Here is a 15995-nt window from a genome sequence, read left to right on the forward strand (position 1 = left end):
ATAGGTCAAGATAATAAAGTAAAAATGACAGTTTAGTAAAATTAAACTTCCTGTTTAGTGCCCTACCAATCAAAAATCCAAAACATTACTTTAATGAGTTAGAAAAAGTTGTAAATAAATTCATATGGAGAAATAAAAAGTCAAGAATTTCCAGGGATTTAATGAAAAAAAGTGAAAAAGAAGGTGGCTTAGCCCTACCTGATCTAAAATTATATTTTAAAACATCAGTCATCAAAACTATCTAGTATGGGCTAAGAAATAGAGTGGTATACCAGTGGAATAGACTAGGTACAATAGCAGGAAACAATTATGGTAATCTGCTGTTTGATAAACCCAAAGAGTCCAGCTATTAGGATAAAAACTCTCACTTTTATAATAACTGCTGGGAAAATTGGAAGTTTGTATGGAAGAAACTTAGATTAGACCAATACCTCACACCCTATACCAAGATAAGATCCAAATGTATACAGGATTTAGACATAAAATATCAATACTATAAGCAAATTAGAAGATCAAGGACTACTTTACTTGTCAGAGCTATGGAAAGGAAAGCAGTTTATGACTAAGGAAGAGATGGAGAACATGACTAAAAACAAACTAGATGATTTTGATTACATTAAATGAAAAAGCTTTTGCACAGACAAAACTACTTTACCCAAGATCAAAAGAAATGTAGTAAAATGGTAAACAATCTTTAAAACTAATGTTTCTGACAAAGGACTCATTTCCAATATATATATATATATATATATATATATATATATATATATATATACATATATATATGTATATATGTATATATACAGAAAACTGAGTCATATTTTAAAAAAGCCATTTTCCAATTGACAAATGGTCAAAGATATGTAAAGACCATTTACAGATAAGGAGATCAAAGCAGTTCATAGTCATATGAAAAATTGCTGTAAATCATTACTTATTAGAGAAATGCAAATTAAAGTTTCTCTGAGGTACCACATCACACCTCTCAGACTGGGCAATATGACCAGAAAGGACAATGGCCATTGTTTAAAGGGTTGTGGGAAATCTGGGACACTATTATGTTGTTGGTGGAGCTGCAAACTCATCCAACATTTCTAGTGAGAAATTTGGAACTGTGCCCAGAGGGCAACAAAAATGTGCATACCCTTTGATCCAGCAATACCACTACTGAATCTATACCCTGAAGAGATGATGAAAAAGGGAAAAACATCACTTGTACAAAAATATTCATAGCAGCCATGTTTGTGGTGGCAAAGAATTGGAAATTAAGTAAATGTCCTTCAATTGGGAAATGGCTTAGCAAACTGTGGTATATGTATGTCACGGAACAGTACTGTTCTGTTAGAAACCAGGCAGAATGGGAATTCAGGGAAGCCTGGAGGGATTTGCATGAACTAATGCTGAGTGAGATGAGCAGAACCAGAAAAACACTGTACACCCTAACAGCAACATGGGGGCATTGATCAACCTTGATGGACTCATTCATTCTATCAGAGCAACAGTCAGGGACAATTTTGGGCTGTCTGCAATGCAGAATACCATCTATATCCAGAGAAACAACTGTGGAGTTTGAACAAAGACCAAGGACCATTATCTTAAATTTAGAAAAAAAAACTGGTATCTTATTGTTTGATCTTGTTATCTCTTCTACCTTATGTTTCTTCCTTAAAGATATGATTTCTCTCTCATCACACTCTATTTGGATCAATCTATACCATGGAAACAATGTAAAGACTGAAAAATTGCCTTCTGTGGCGGGTGGGGGTAGAGAAGTAAGATTAGGGGAAAAATTGTAAAACTCAAAAAAAATCTTTAATAATTAAAAGAACATTATACACTTTAACAGCCACATTGTGAGATGGTCTATTTTGATGGAAGCAACTTCTCTAAGTAATTCAGTGATTAAATATAATCCTGGGTGACCTGTTAAGAAAAATGCTATCCATGTCCACTGAAGAAATTATTGATTCTAACTGTAGAGCAAAGGATACTATGTTCATCTTTTAAAGCTTCTTTTATGTTTTTTTTTTCTTTTGTGTTCACAGCTTTTCCCCACTTAGTTCTAATTCATCCTTTGCAACATGACTAATATGGAAATATGTTACTCATAACTGTACATGTTCAGCCTATATCAAGTGGTTTCTTGTCATGGGAAGGCAGGTGGGAAGGGAGGGTGGTGGAAAAATGTAGAATTCAAAAGCTTGAAAAAGGTTGAATGTTGAAAACTATCTTTGAATATAAGTGTAAAACAAATAAATTATAAGTATTTTCAAAACCCCACATAAATAAGCTAACTCATGACAAATGTTCTTTTTTTCCCCCTATACAACATACAATTCCTTCATGGAAAAGGAATGAAAAAGGAGTGGTGTGAATGAGTTGAGAAACTTTTCAGAGTCACTGTAGACAGGGAAGAGTAAAACAATGGTTTTGCTCTGAAGGCCTAGTTGAGATTCCCTAATTTAAGATTTTAGAGGGCCTAGTCAACAAGGTTGTATGATTTTTTTCTATCAGTCTTTAGCATAACATCCATAAGGACTGTTCAGGGTGGGTGATCCAGGGTTTAAGCTTTAAACAGAATGCCAAATAAAATATGAAAGAACACTCCAAAATTTTCAAAAAGAAACCAACTAAACCATATGTTCAAACAGAGATCAAGTTAAAAAAATTCTGTGATAATTGCAAAGAAAATTAAATGAAGCATGTACTAATGTATAAGGGAGAAAAAACATCCCTGAAGCAATGAGAAAATATTTCAAATACTAGTATAATATTTGGTATCATTGAATTTTTTGTTTCTTGAAAAAATAAAAGAATACAATGTTTTATTGCATAATCACAATGTTATGTAGGAGTCACTGTATTGACCAGTGAATCGCAGCAATTATTAAAGTCAGAAAAATGAATTTGGACTACCTTCATTTTATATCTATTAACCTCTTATTCAATAAGCTATTCCTATAGAATTCTAGCTTTTAAATGGAAGTATTTGATTTCTTAGGCCAGATTTATGGAGATAAAGGTTATTAACGTTACTATACTGGCCCAAATATTGCTTTCCCCTTTCTCCTATTTCTTATTTTTCTTCAGGGAGCTAAAACAAGACTGTAAAGATAAGGAAGAATGGAATTTCAGCAATATACAGTCCACTGACAGCCATAAAGAGAGATTCTTTCTTGAAATAAAGGCTTTCTGCCCTGTTGCAAAACATACCAGTTTAAGTCAATCTGATGGAAAGTTGTGCATGACTGGTTCCCATATTAAGAAATAAATGCACTGGCTTGTCAGAACCTAGTGCTCATCCTGCAAAATGCTGATTTTCTAATTGGGAACACCTGGATTTAAAAATGGTGCATAGGAGTTTTGTAATAAGCATCCCACTTGAGCTCAGATTGTATTTTGATTTAGTAGAAGCAAATTTAAAAAATTACATTATGGTATGAGATAAGCCATATTTGGTATATATTTGGTATATATCCTGCAAGAAGATACAAGCCCCAGAAAAGCTTCAGGTATTAAGAAATTGATCTCTAAAAAGATTCTGCCTAAACTACGTGATTAAATGCAATAATTGTCTCTTAATTGGTTTTTTTGAGGTTCATTTTAGATGTCAAATGATTGATTTTAATTTTTTGATGAACAGCTTTATTCCATGTTAAAAAGGAGTTACATTAGTTATTTTTTATATTTTTATATTTTGTATTTTATATTTTTAATAGTTATTTTTCTACCCATTTATAGGCTCCATATACAGTAAATTTTAAAGTGATGGAACTAGCAGATGAAATGGCTAAATTAGGTCCTGCCAGTCTTTAAAACAACTATTTCTATTGCAAGGAGACCAATTGTCTGATTTCTATCTATCTGTCTGTCTATCTATCTATCTATCTATCTATCTATCTATCTATCATCTATCTATCTATCCAGTTTACGTACATTTACAAAGATTGAAACTGTCATAATCACCAATTTCATTTCAAGTTCCATATAGATTTCTAGGTAGTAATATTCACTGTGTAAAATAAAAAGCTTAGGGGGCGGCTAGGTGGCATAGTGGATAATGCACCGGCCCTGGAGTCAGGAGTACCTGGGTTCAAATCCGGTCTCGGACACTTAACAATTACCTAGCTCTGTGGCCTTGGACAAGTCACTTAACCCCATTTGCCTTGCAAAAATACCCTAAAAATAAAATAAAATAACAAGCTTACCACCTTAAAAAAGAATAAGCCTTGAATGAGGAGGGATGGGGACAAAACAATTGCAAGTTTCACATCAGCTTGAAATTTAAATAAAAATGTTACAATAATTGGAAAAGTAATGTACCATGGTATAAAAAAAAATTATATAATTTGTAGGGTTTGTTGGAAGTAAGGGTAAAGGATCACTGGGAAAAGGAGCATATAAGAAAGGAGAGGGACAGCTAGATGACTCAGTAAATAGAATATTGACCTGTTGTCAGGAGCACTTGAGTTTAAATCTGGCCTCAGAAACCACATAACCCTAATCACCCCACAAAAAGGAGGATATTTTTATCCAGAATATTAGAATAATAGATCACTAAGGTCTTTCTGATTACATATAACTTTTTTCCCAATTACATGAAAACAGAAGTTTTTAACATTATTTTTAAAAAGATATTGAGCTTCATATACTTTCTGACCCTTTCTGCATTCTCCCCTTTTTGAGAAACTATAAATTTAATATAGATTATTCATGTAGAATCATGCAATACATTTTCATACTAGTTATATTTGTTTTTTATTTTATTTTATTTATTTAAATCAATGTATTTTAAGGTCACACAGCTAGGCAATTATTATCCGAGGGCAGATTTGAATTCAAGTCCTTCTGACTCCAGAGCCAGTGCTCTATTCACTGCATCTGCTAACTTCCCTTAATATTAACTGTATTTCAAAAGAAAACACAAAACAAGAAAACATAAGAATAACAAAGTTTTTGAAAAAAGTATGCTTCATTCTGCAACAAGACTCCATTAGTTCTTTCTGTTGAGATAGCCTTTTTAATAAGTATTTCAGAATTGTCTTGGATCGTACTGCTGTGAATACTCAAGTTATTCTTAGTTGATTATCATACAATATTGCTGTTTTAGTATGAAATGTTCTACTAGCTCTATTCATTTCACTTTGTTTCAATTAATGTAAGTTTTTCCACAATTTCAAGAGACTTGTGATGGAAAATGTCATCCATGTCTAGAGAAAGAACTATGGAGTTTAAATGAAGACCAAAACTTATTATCTTCAATTTTTAAAAGTTGTCTTATTATAATTCAATTTCTTTTATATGTTCTCTTTATTCCTTTTGGATTTGATTATTCTCTCAAAACATGATCAACATGGATCCATGTTTAGCATGGTTATGAATGTAGAGCCTGTATGGATTGCTTTTTGTCTGGAGGAGGGAGGAGAGAAGGGAGGGAGGGAGAAAAATGTAAAACTTAAAACTCTCAAAAAAATGTGTGTTTAAAAACTAACATTGCACATGGTTGAAAAAACAAATAAATAAAATGCTATTGAAAAATAAATATAGCTAATTTAAAAAACTATTGTCTTTCCAGGTTTTTCTGAAAACATCTTGCTCATAATTTCTTGTAGTACAATATTTCATCAAAATTTTATACCATAACTTATTCAGTCATTCCCTAATTAATGGGTCTCCTCTCAATTTCTTGATCTTTGCCTCCAAAAAAGCAGTTATAATTATTTTTGTGCATGCCCCACCCCATGTATACAGACCTAGTAATGGTATTGCTGGTTCAACTTTAATAGCCCTTTGGGAATAGTTTTAAATTGTCCCCAGAATGGTTGGATCTGTTCATAACTCCACAATGAATGCATTAATGTCTCAATTTGTTTCTATAATTGTTTCCACAATTGCAAAATTTATATTTTTTTCTTTTCTATCATATTAAACCAATTATTTGGATGTGAGTTCGTACCTCAGAATTTTTTAAATTTGCATTTCTTTAAACCAGTAGTAATTTAGGGCATTTTTCATAGACTATAAATAAACTTTGATTTCATCGTCAGAAAATTTCCTGTTCATATTCTTTGATCATTTATAAATTGTGAATGACTAAATTCTCTATCTAGTTGAGAAATAAAATTTCCATCAGAGCCACTTCCAGTAAAATATATCCTCCTAGTTTTCTACTTTCAATTTAATCTTTAATGCACAAGTTTTATTTGTACAAAATCTTTTCTTAATTTCATGTAATCAAAATTAAGCATTTTACTTCCCATAAAGCTCTCCCTCTCTTGTATAAATTTCTCCCTAATCCAGAGATCCAACAGGTTAGATATTACATGCTCCTCTCATTTCCTATGGTATCACCCTTTTTTGTATAAATCACATACCCATTTTGATCTTAATTTATTATATAATATGAGATGTTGATCTCTATATAGTTTCTACCAAATAGTTTTCTACTTTTCCCAGAAGTTTTGTCAAATTGTGATTTCTTGTCCTAAGATCTTGGATCTTTGTGTTTTCCAAATACTAGAACTCTAAATCATTTATAACTGTGTATTGTGTTCTTAATCTGTTTCACTGACCTATCACTCTATTTCTTGGTCAGTACCAGATTGTTTGTTTGACACATTTTTGTAAGATAGCTTAAGTTAACTAGGTGGTAGAGTAGATAGAATACCAGGTCAGAGATCAGGAAATCTATCTTATTGCATTCAAAACTGAACTTGAATAAGTTACTTTATCTTGTTTCCCCAGTTTCTTTGTCTGTAAAATGAACTGGAGAAAGAAATCGCAAACCGTTTCAGTATCTTTGCCAAGAAAACCCCAAATGGAGTCATGAAGAATTGGACACAAAGGAAAAGAGGGAACAACAATATACTTTGAGATTGAATATTGCTAAGCAACTTAACTTTAAAGATTCCTTGAACTTTTTCATCCAGATGGACTTTCTTATACATTTTTTTATCCTTATAAATTTTATTTTTTGTCCTTTGGTATGGCACTATATAAATAAATTTAGGTAAGAAATATCATTTTTATTATATTATCTTGCTCTATAGGTATATAGGTTAATTAACAGGTTTTTTTTCCAATTGCTTAGATTTGACTTTATTTGTCCAAAAGGTGCTTGATATTCAAATATACTTCTTAAGCAGGTACATTCCCCAATATTTCATGTTATTTGAAGTGATTATTTGTCATCTCCTATTGGACCTTCTTGGTTATATACATAAATATTAATGATTTATGTAATTTCATTTTTTTCTTGTGATTTTTTTAGGAACTGAGGTTGAAATTTTCTGAATACAAAGCATCATTAACTGCTATTAGTGACTCTTCCTATATTATATTTCAACTAAAGTTTTAGCTGATTCACTTGGATTCTCTTAACATACCATGATATCATCTGTAAAGAGTTTTAGTTTTATTTCTCTTTGCCTTTTCTAATTCTTTTTATTTATTTTTCTTATCTTATTTCCTTAGCTAGCATTTATATTGAATATAGTAGTGATAATAGACCTTCTTGCTTGCACCATGATCTTATTGAGACAGCTTTTTAACTTATACCCATTACACATAATCCTTACTGATTTTTTGTCCTCTGCTTTGTATATTCTTTAAGCTTGTATCATCAGTGATGCAATTTTTAAGAATTACAAGTATCATCTTCCCATGAAGGGATGTAAATGGTTTAGCTCCATAGAATTCTTTCTTTTCTTTTCTATTTTCTTTTTTTTTATTCTTCTCTGAAGTCTTGATATTGGAGGTCAAATTTTTGGTTAAGATCTAGTCTTCTGTTAAATCCTTCTATTTCATTAAATGACCATTCCCCCCAGCCCTTTGATGTATTATGTTCAATTTTTCCAGGTAAATGATTCTTGGTTATAGTCCTAGATCCTTTGCCTTTCATAATGTCAAGTTCTAAACCCCGCCAATCCTTTAATATTGAAACTTCTAGGTCTTATTTTATTATGATTGTGACTCCCCCAAATCTGTACTTTTTATTTTGACTTCATTGTGTATATCTGAGTTTGTGTCTTGATATTCTTTGTCACCAAAGTAACTTTCAATGGTCAGGTTCTTTTTGTCACTGTTTGCCCATTTTTCCAAACTATTTTTTTGCTCTTTAATTTTATATTTACATTGTTTGCTCTCAGGAGCAAAGGGAGAGGGGGCACTATTCCAAGTTTCTGCCCTTGCTTTCTGTTGTTTTCAAAGCTACCTTTGGGTATCTGAAAGTTTTCAGTGCTTTCAAATTGATATGTTTAAGATCTAAGGAGAAGTATGGTCACTGTTTTCCTGGTAGGTACTGAGCGGAATATTCCCTTTTAAGAGTTAACATTCCTAGTGAAATCCTCTTAGGTTTAAAAATCATTAAAACAAAGACAGACTATTACTCTTAGACTATTCTTAGAATAGGGAGAGAAGCCTTGCATTCTCAGTCAGACACCCTCCCAATTCTGCTAGGGAGTGAAACAGTGGACTATTTCCAGAAAGACCTTGCATTGATTCTATTAAGGGGGGAAATAGTGGAATACATTCAGAGAGAAGAGACCTTAGTTAGCCACCTATTTGATAATAGACTGTGAGAAAAGTAGCCTGGCTTCTAAACTAAGAAGACAGTAGAGTTCCTTAGAAGACCTTGCATATACTCAGACATTAATTCATTTAACAGAAGATCATTAGAAATCTTCTGATACCCTCACCATCTGGATGGTGAGGTAATATTTCATGAAAACCTTTTATTTTTCTCTTTGTTGCTGGTTAGATTTTTTTCAAGTAAAGATTGTAGGGAGGAGGGGAACATGCTAGGCCATATAATTTTGCTTGACTGTCACCTCGGGGCAACTCCTTGATCTTCACTACCTTTATGAGACTTGGAGTGTGCCATTTTCTCGAGAAAAGTCAAAATAAACTTTCCTTTTTTGCTCAGAGTGTCTCTATATTTTTTAAGTGGATTCTTATCCCACACAGTACTCTGGTATTTACACAGTAAGAAAACTTGTTCCCCTATAACCACTAGCACTAGCACTCTTTCTAGACTTAGCCTGTTACTAGATCTTCTGATCTTTGATAGCCACTATTACTAGTACTTTTTTCTATCTCGAAATTGAACCAGGGTTTCTACTCCCCAGTGATTATTCCAGTTTAGTATTCCCTGTCACCAAACCAGTTGAAAATGTTTATTTGTTAATGTTGATCAGTTATGAAACATTGTATATTCCAAATTTTAATGTCCTTGCATATATATGTGTATATTGTATCTAAATAAATATCAAATTATAGATATTATCCCCTAAGTGTATGATTTTAATTGAGCATATTCATTATCTGTAGGATATTTCACCTATCATTACATTATTGATATACTATTTATAAACGAATGTTAGTTGAAAGCTCTTCAATTGCGATATAAAATGGAATTTGAAATCTAGAAATTTCTTTTGCATTTAAATCAAAACAAGCAAAATGTTCTGGTGCTGTATTTTGAGTTCAGGAAATAGAGATCTACAAATTTGTGTAGGAATATAGATTTTTTTAAAATTTAACTTTTAAAAGCATGGGCAGTATATAATGCAACTTGATATAAATTGAATTTCAAACATGAGTTATAGATTTAGGTTTAATATATACTGTTTTATCTTGTAATTTTAAGTTAAATTCATTAAAAGATATCAAGTCTTCAGTAAAAGCTAATTTCTCAAGTCTGTCAGTGGTCACTAATAGCAGTTAATGATGCTTCTTATTCAGAAAATTTCAACCTCAGTTCCTAAAAATTATATTTTTCCCTTTTTTGACATGATGAGTATGTACTGATAAAAAATTTAAATGTCATGATGCAGTGATTTACATGACAATTTTAAAGTTTTTGAATTATAAATATAATGCTGAAATTTTTATTATGCTGAGCAACAGCTTGAAATGATGAGAACACCATATATAACTCTACTATTGTAGTATAAATCATCCATAGACAATAGATACAAGAATTACCAAGAATACATTTCATTAAATATTTATTTATTTGATTTATTTAATTATTTAATTAATTCATTAAATATTTATTTAATGATATAAAAGTCATTCTTGTATCATATACAAAAATAAATAGTGGACTAGAATATGACCTGTAGACTATAGTTTACCAGCCACTTGTAGCAGTCATATGCATACTTGAGAGATAGAGAATGTGAGAGAGATGTGAATATAAATCTTTTTTCTTTTAAAAAGTCTTTTTATTAATATTTTATTTTATTTTTCAAATTATATGTTATGAAAGTTATTCAACATTCATCAACATTCATATTTTTGTTACAAAATTTCCTTCCACCCTCACTCCCCAAACCCTCCCCTCTGCAGCAAACAAACATTGTATATGTATATTTGAATTTAATAAGTTTACATATTAATTTTCTGTATGAGTAATAAGCCTAAATGAAAAGAAAGAAAAATCATGGCCTAGGAAGAAAAAACAGAAGACAAAGTCTTTAAAGTAGCCATAGTGTTCATTCAGATTCTGTTCTTTGTTTTTTTGTTTTGTTTTGTTTTGTAATCTTCCTCTGGATGTGGATAGCATTATTCATAACAGGTTTCCCTGGGCTGTCCTAACTCTCTGAACTGTTGAGAGGAGGTGCATTCATTAAAATTGATCAACTCACAGTATTTCTGTTAATGTGTACAATGTTCTCTTGGTTCTGGTCCCTTCTGTCAGCATAAGTTTGTAATTCTTTCCATGCTTCTTTAGAATCCAACTGTTTATTGCTTTCATATAAAAATATAAGACTCCCTAACATTCAAATATCATCACTTGTTCAGCCATTCCTTAATTGATGGACATCCCTTCAATTTCCAATTCTTTACCACTACAAAAAGAGCTGAGCTGCTATCAATATTTTTTGAAACATGTGGGACTTTTCACATTTTTATGATTTCTTCAGGATATAGGCCTAGTACTGCTGGGTCAAATTGGTATGATCAGTTTTATTACCCTTTGGGCATAGTTCCATGTGGTTGGATCAGTTCACAATTCCATAAATAGTGCATTAATTTATCAATCCTCCCACAACCACTCCAACATTGATTGTTTTCCCTTATTTGTCATCTTAATCAATCTGATAAATATGAAGTGGTAACTCATGGTTGTTTTAATCTGTATTTCTCTAATCAGTAGTGATTTGGGGCATTTTTCTCATCTGATAGAGCCTTAATTTCTTCATTTGAAAACTTCCTGTTCATATTCTTTGACCATTTATCAATTGGGGAATGACCTTATAAATTTGATTCAGTTCCCCATATATTTTAGAAATAAGATCTTTATCAAAACTCTTAGCAGTGAAAATTGTTTCCCAGATTTCCTTCTGGGAAAGATTTCAGTATTCCTTCTAATCTTAACTGCATTAGTTTTATTAGTACAAAAACCTTTAAATTTAATATAATTAAAATCATTTATTTTATAAAGCTCTCTATTTCTTGTTTGATCATAATTTTCACCATTTTCACAGATCTTATAGATAAGAGCATTTCTTGATCTGCTAATTGGTCCATAGTATTACCCTTTATGTCTAAATCCTGTACTCATTATGACCTTATTTTCATATAGGATATGAGACACGGGTCTATGTCTAGTTTTTGCCACACTATTGTAGAGTTTTCCCAGCCAAGACAGTGAGTTGAACAGTGAGTTCTTATCCCAGAAGCTAAGTCTTTGAATTTGTCAAACAATAGGTTGTGATAGTCATTTTCTATTATTTATTTTGTGTCTATCATAATCCACTAGACCGTTACTCAGTTACTTAACCAATACCAGGCAGTTTTGATGACTTCTACATTATAATACAGTTTTAGATCTGGTAGAGCAAGACTACCTTCTTTTACCTATTTTTTTCATCAGTTCTCTATTGCTCCAGATGAATTTTGTTATTATTTTTCTAGCTCAGTAAAACAGGTATTTGATGGTTTGATTGGTATGGCACTGAATAAGTAAATTAATTTTGATATAATTGTTATTTTTATTATATTAGCTCAACCATGAGCAATTGACATTTTTCCATTTCTTTAAATCTGACTGTATTTATGTGAAAAGTGTTTTGCAATTGTATTCATATAGTTTCTGAGGTTGTCTTGAAAGGTGGATTACTAAGTACTTTATGATATCTGCAGTTACTTACAATGGAATTTCTTTCTATCTCTTGCCCTTGGACTTTGATGTTCATCCATATAGAAATGCTGATGAAGTGTGTGGGTTTCTTTTATATTCTGCTATTTGGCTGAATTTGTTAATTGTTTCCAATAGTTTTAAGATGATTTTCTCAGGTTCTCTAAGTTTACTATCATATCATGTTCAGAGTGAAATTTTGCTTCTTCGTTGCATATTCTAATCTTTCAATTTTTTTCTTCTCTTATTGCTAAAGATAACATTTTTAATACCATATTGAATAGTAATGGTAATAATGGGCAATAATTACTTGTTTCACTCCTGATCTTATAGGAAATGCTCCTTGTTTATCCCCATTACATATAATTTTTGTTGATTTTTAGATAGTTGCTGCCTATTATTTAAAGAAAAACTCCATTTATTCATATATTATTTAGTGTTTTCAGTAGGAATGAATGTTGCATAATTCAAAGAATTTTTTGTCATTTATTGAGATAATCATATGATTTCTTTTGATTTTGTTATTGATATGTTCAATTATATTGAGTGTTTTCCTAATGTTGAACCATCCCTGCCTACCTGGTATAAATACACTCTGATCATGGTTTATTATCCTATTAATTACTTGCTGTAATCCCTGTGCTAAAATTTTTTTTAACATTTTTGCATCAATGTTCAGTAGGGAGATTGGTCTATAATTTTGTCTGTCTGTTTTGACTCTTCCTGGTTTTGGTATCAATAACATTGGTGCCATAAAAAAGAATTCTCCTATTTTTTAAATAGTTGGTGTAGATTTGGAATTAATTGTTCCTTAAGTGATTGGGAGAATTCACTTATAAAACCATATAGACTGGAGAATTTTTCTTAGGGAGTTTATTGATGGTTTCTCCAAATTCTTTTTCTGAAATGTGATTATGTAAGTATTTTATTTCCACTTATCTTAAATTGGGTAGCTTTTATTTTTATAAATACTTAACCATTTTGCTCATATTTTCAAATTTATTGGCATACAGTTGGGAAAAATATCTATGAATTATCTCTTTAATTTCCTCATTGATACTGAATTCATCATTTTCAATTTTGATATTAGCAATTTGTTATTCCTTTTTTAAAAATCAGATTAAACAAAGGTTTTTCTATTTTATTGGTTTTTCATAAAACCAAATCTTAGTTTTATTTGAAAAATAGTTTTCTTGTTTCAATTTTATAAATCTCTTCTTTGATTTTCAGAATTACTGATTTAGTATTTAATTGGGATCTTTAATTTGCTCTTTTTTGAGATTTAGTTGCATACTCAATACATTGATCTCCTCTTTCTCTGTTTTATTCATACCACTTCCCTTTAGGGTAGAATAGATTTTTAAACCCAATTGGGAATATATGCTCTCTCTCTCTCTCTCAGTCAAATCTATTGAGTAGGATTTACTTCAGTGTTCACAACCTCCCTCCTCCTCCTCCTCCTTCTTTTTCTTCTTCTTCTCCTTCTTCTTCTTCTTCTTTTTCTTCTTCTTTTTTGGATTACTCTGTGATAATATTTTCAATTTTATTTGGTTTATTTATTTTATATTTTTACAATAATCTTGTAATGAGAGTAAACATAACTCACCTACCCCCCAAAAGATAAGAAACCTCAAGAATAGTGAGAGAGAAAAAATGTACTTCAGTCTGTGTTCAGATTCCAATCACTCTGTATCTAGGATGAGTTGCCTTCTTTATCATAAGTCCACCAGAGGAGTTGCTTAAATATTTTCCCACAGTAGCTATCACTAGCTGTATTTCCCTCCACCCTATTCCTTCCCACTCTCATCTATTCCATTCTTTCTCTCCTTTCATCCTGTCCCTGTTCAGATGTGTGTTGTATCTAAGTACCCTCTCCTACATCTTCCCTCTCTTTTATCACCACCTTCCCCCCTTTCCTTCCCCCTTTCCCCCTCATCCTATCCTTTTCATCTCACTTTTCTCTAGGGTAAGATAGATTTCTATATCCTATTAAGTGTACATGTTATTTCCTCTTTGAGCCATTTATGATGAGAATGAAGGCTCCCTCATTCCCCCCATTGCCTTTCCCTGCTCTATTCCATTACAAAAACTTTTCTTGACTCTTATGTGAAATATTTTAGCCCCTTCTTCCTCTTCTTTCTCCTCCAAGTACTTTCCTTTATCACCCATTGACTCCATCTTTTTACTATATTATACCATTATATTCAACTCCTTCCTGTGCCTTATGTATTTATGTTTCTTCTAACTGCTCTTATAAATGAGAAAGTTCATATAGGTTAGTAGTATCTTCTTCCCATGCAGGAAATCAAATAGTTTAACATCATCAAGTTCCTCATAATTAGTCCTTCTTATCCACCCCCCCATGGTTCACCTGAGTCCTTTACTTGGAGATCACACTTTCCGTTTAGCTCTGGTCATTTCAATATGAAAGTTTGAAAGTCCCCTATTTCATAGAAAATCCATCTTTTCCCCTGAAAGAAGATGTTCAGTTTTGCTGGGTAGTCGATTCTTGGTAGCAAATTAAGATCTTTTGCCTTCTGGAACATCATTGCAAGCCTGATGAATTTTTAATATAGATGCTGCCAGAGTCTGTGTAATCCTGACAATAGAGCCACGATAGTTGAATTGCTTGTTTCTGGCAGCTTTTAGTATTTTTCTCTTTGACTGAGGTGGTTTGGGATTTAGCTATAATATTACTGGAAGTTTTTCTTTTGGGATCTCTTTCAGGAGGTGATCAGTGAGTTCCCACAATTTCTATTTTATCCTCTGTTTCTAGGATCTCAGGGCAATTTTTGAGTATTATTTTTTTTTTTTGCAAGGAAAACAGGGTTAAGTGGCTTACCCAAGGCCACACAGATAGGCAATTATTAAGTGTCTGAGACCAGATTTGAACCCAGGTACTCCTGACTCCAGGGCCGGTGCTTTAACCACTACGTCACCTAGCTGCCCCGAGTATTATTTCTTGAAAAATGAAGTCTAGGCTCTTTTTTCTGGTCATGACTTTCAGGTATCCCAATAATTTTTAAATTATCTCTCCTGGATCTGTTTTGAGGTCAGTTGTTTTTTTCCAATGAGATAGTTTACATTTTCTTCAATTTTTTTGTACAGTTTTATTTTTTCCTCATTTCTCACAATCATCAGCTTTCTTTAGTTCCATTCTGCATTTGAAGGAGTTATTTTCTTCAGAGAACTTTTTTTATCTCCTTTTCCAGCTGGCCAATTCTGCTTTTTAAAGGCATTCTTCTTCTCATTTGCCTTTTGTCTTGCTTTTTCTGTTTGACCTAAACTGGTTTTTAACATATCCTTCATCATTTTTTTTATTTCTTTCACCAAGCTGTTGACTAGATTTTCATGATTTATCCGCATCACTCTCATTTGACCTCCTATTTTTCCTCTATTTCCTTTAATTGCTTTTCAAATTCAAATTCAAATTCAAATGAGCTCATTTTCTATTTCTCTTGTAAGTTCTGTTTACAGAAGCTTCAGCTTTAATGTTATCTAAGTATGTATTTTGGTCCTTCATGGGACCAATAATTTTCTATGGTCAAATTCTTCTTTTTCTGTTATTTGCTCATTTCCTCAGTCTATGACTGATTTACTTCACTTTCAAGGCTTTGGAGGGTTTTGGGGACAATCTACAGGGACCTTAATTCCTCCAAGGTCTTATTAGAGGAGGCTCTGACTGCTCTGTTGCCTGTGCTCTGGGGTGTGAATAACTGACCATAGGCCCTCCCATCTTCTCTGGAACTGTGAGGAGAGTCCCTGTTTGGCCATGGTGGTATGGGAGTCCAAACTGCAAGCTGTATCTAAAACAATCCTTCCCCAAGGAAAGTAGAGAGACCTCTGCAGT

At 32.1% G+C, this 15995-nt stretch overlaps 1 pseudogene; it reads left to right on the forward strand.

The window, feature by feature from the left end:
- LOC141498962 (translation initiation factor eIF2B subunit alpha pseudogene) overlaps positions 1-15995 on the forward strand; it is a 115704-nt pseudogene that overhangs the window by 26787 nt on the left and 72922 nt on the right.

This window comes from Macrotis lagotis, chromosome X (assembly GCF_037893015.1).
Source record: "Macrotis lagotis isolate mMagLag1 chromosome X, bilby.v1.9.chrom.fasta, whole genome shotgun sequence".
NCBI lineage: Eukaryota > Metazoa > Chordata > Mammalia > Peramelemorphia > Peramelidae > Macrotis > Macrotis lagotis.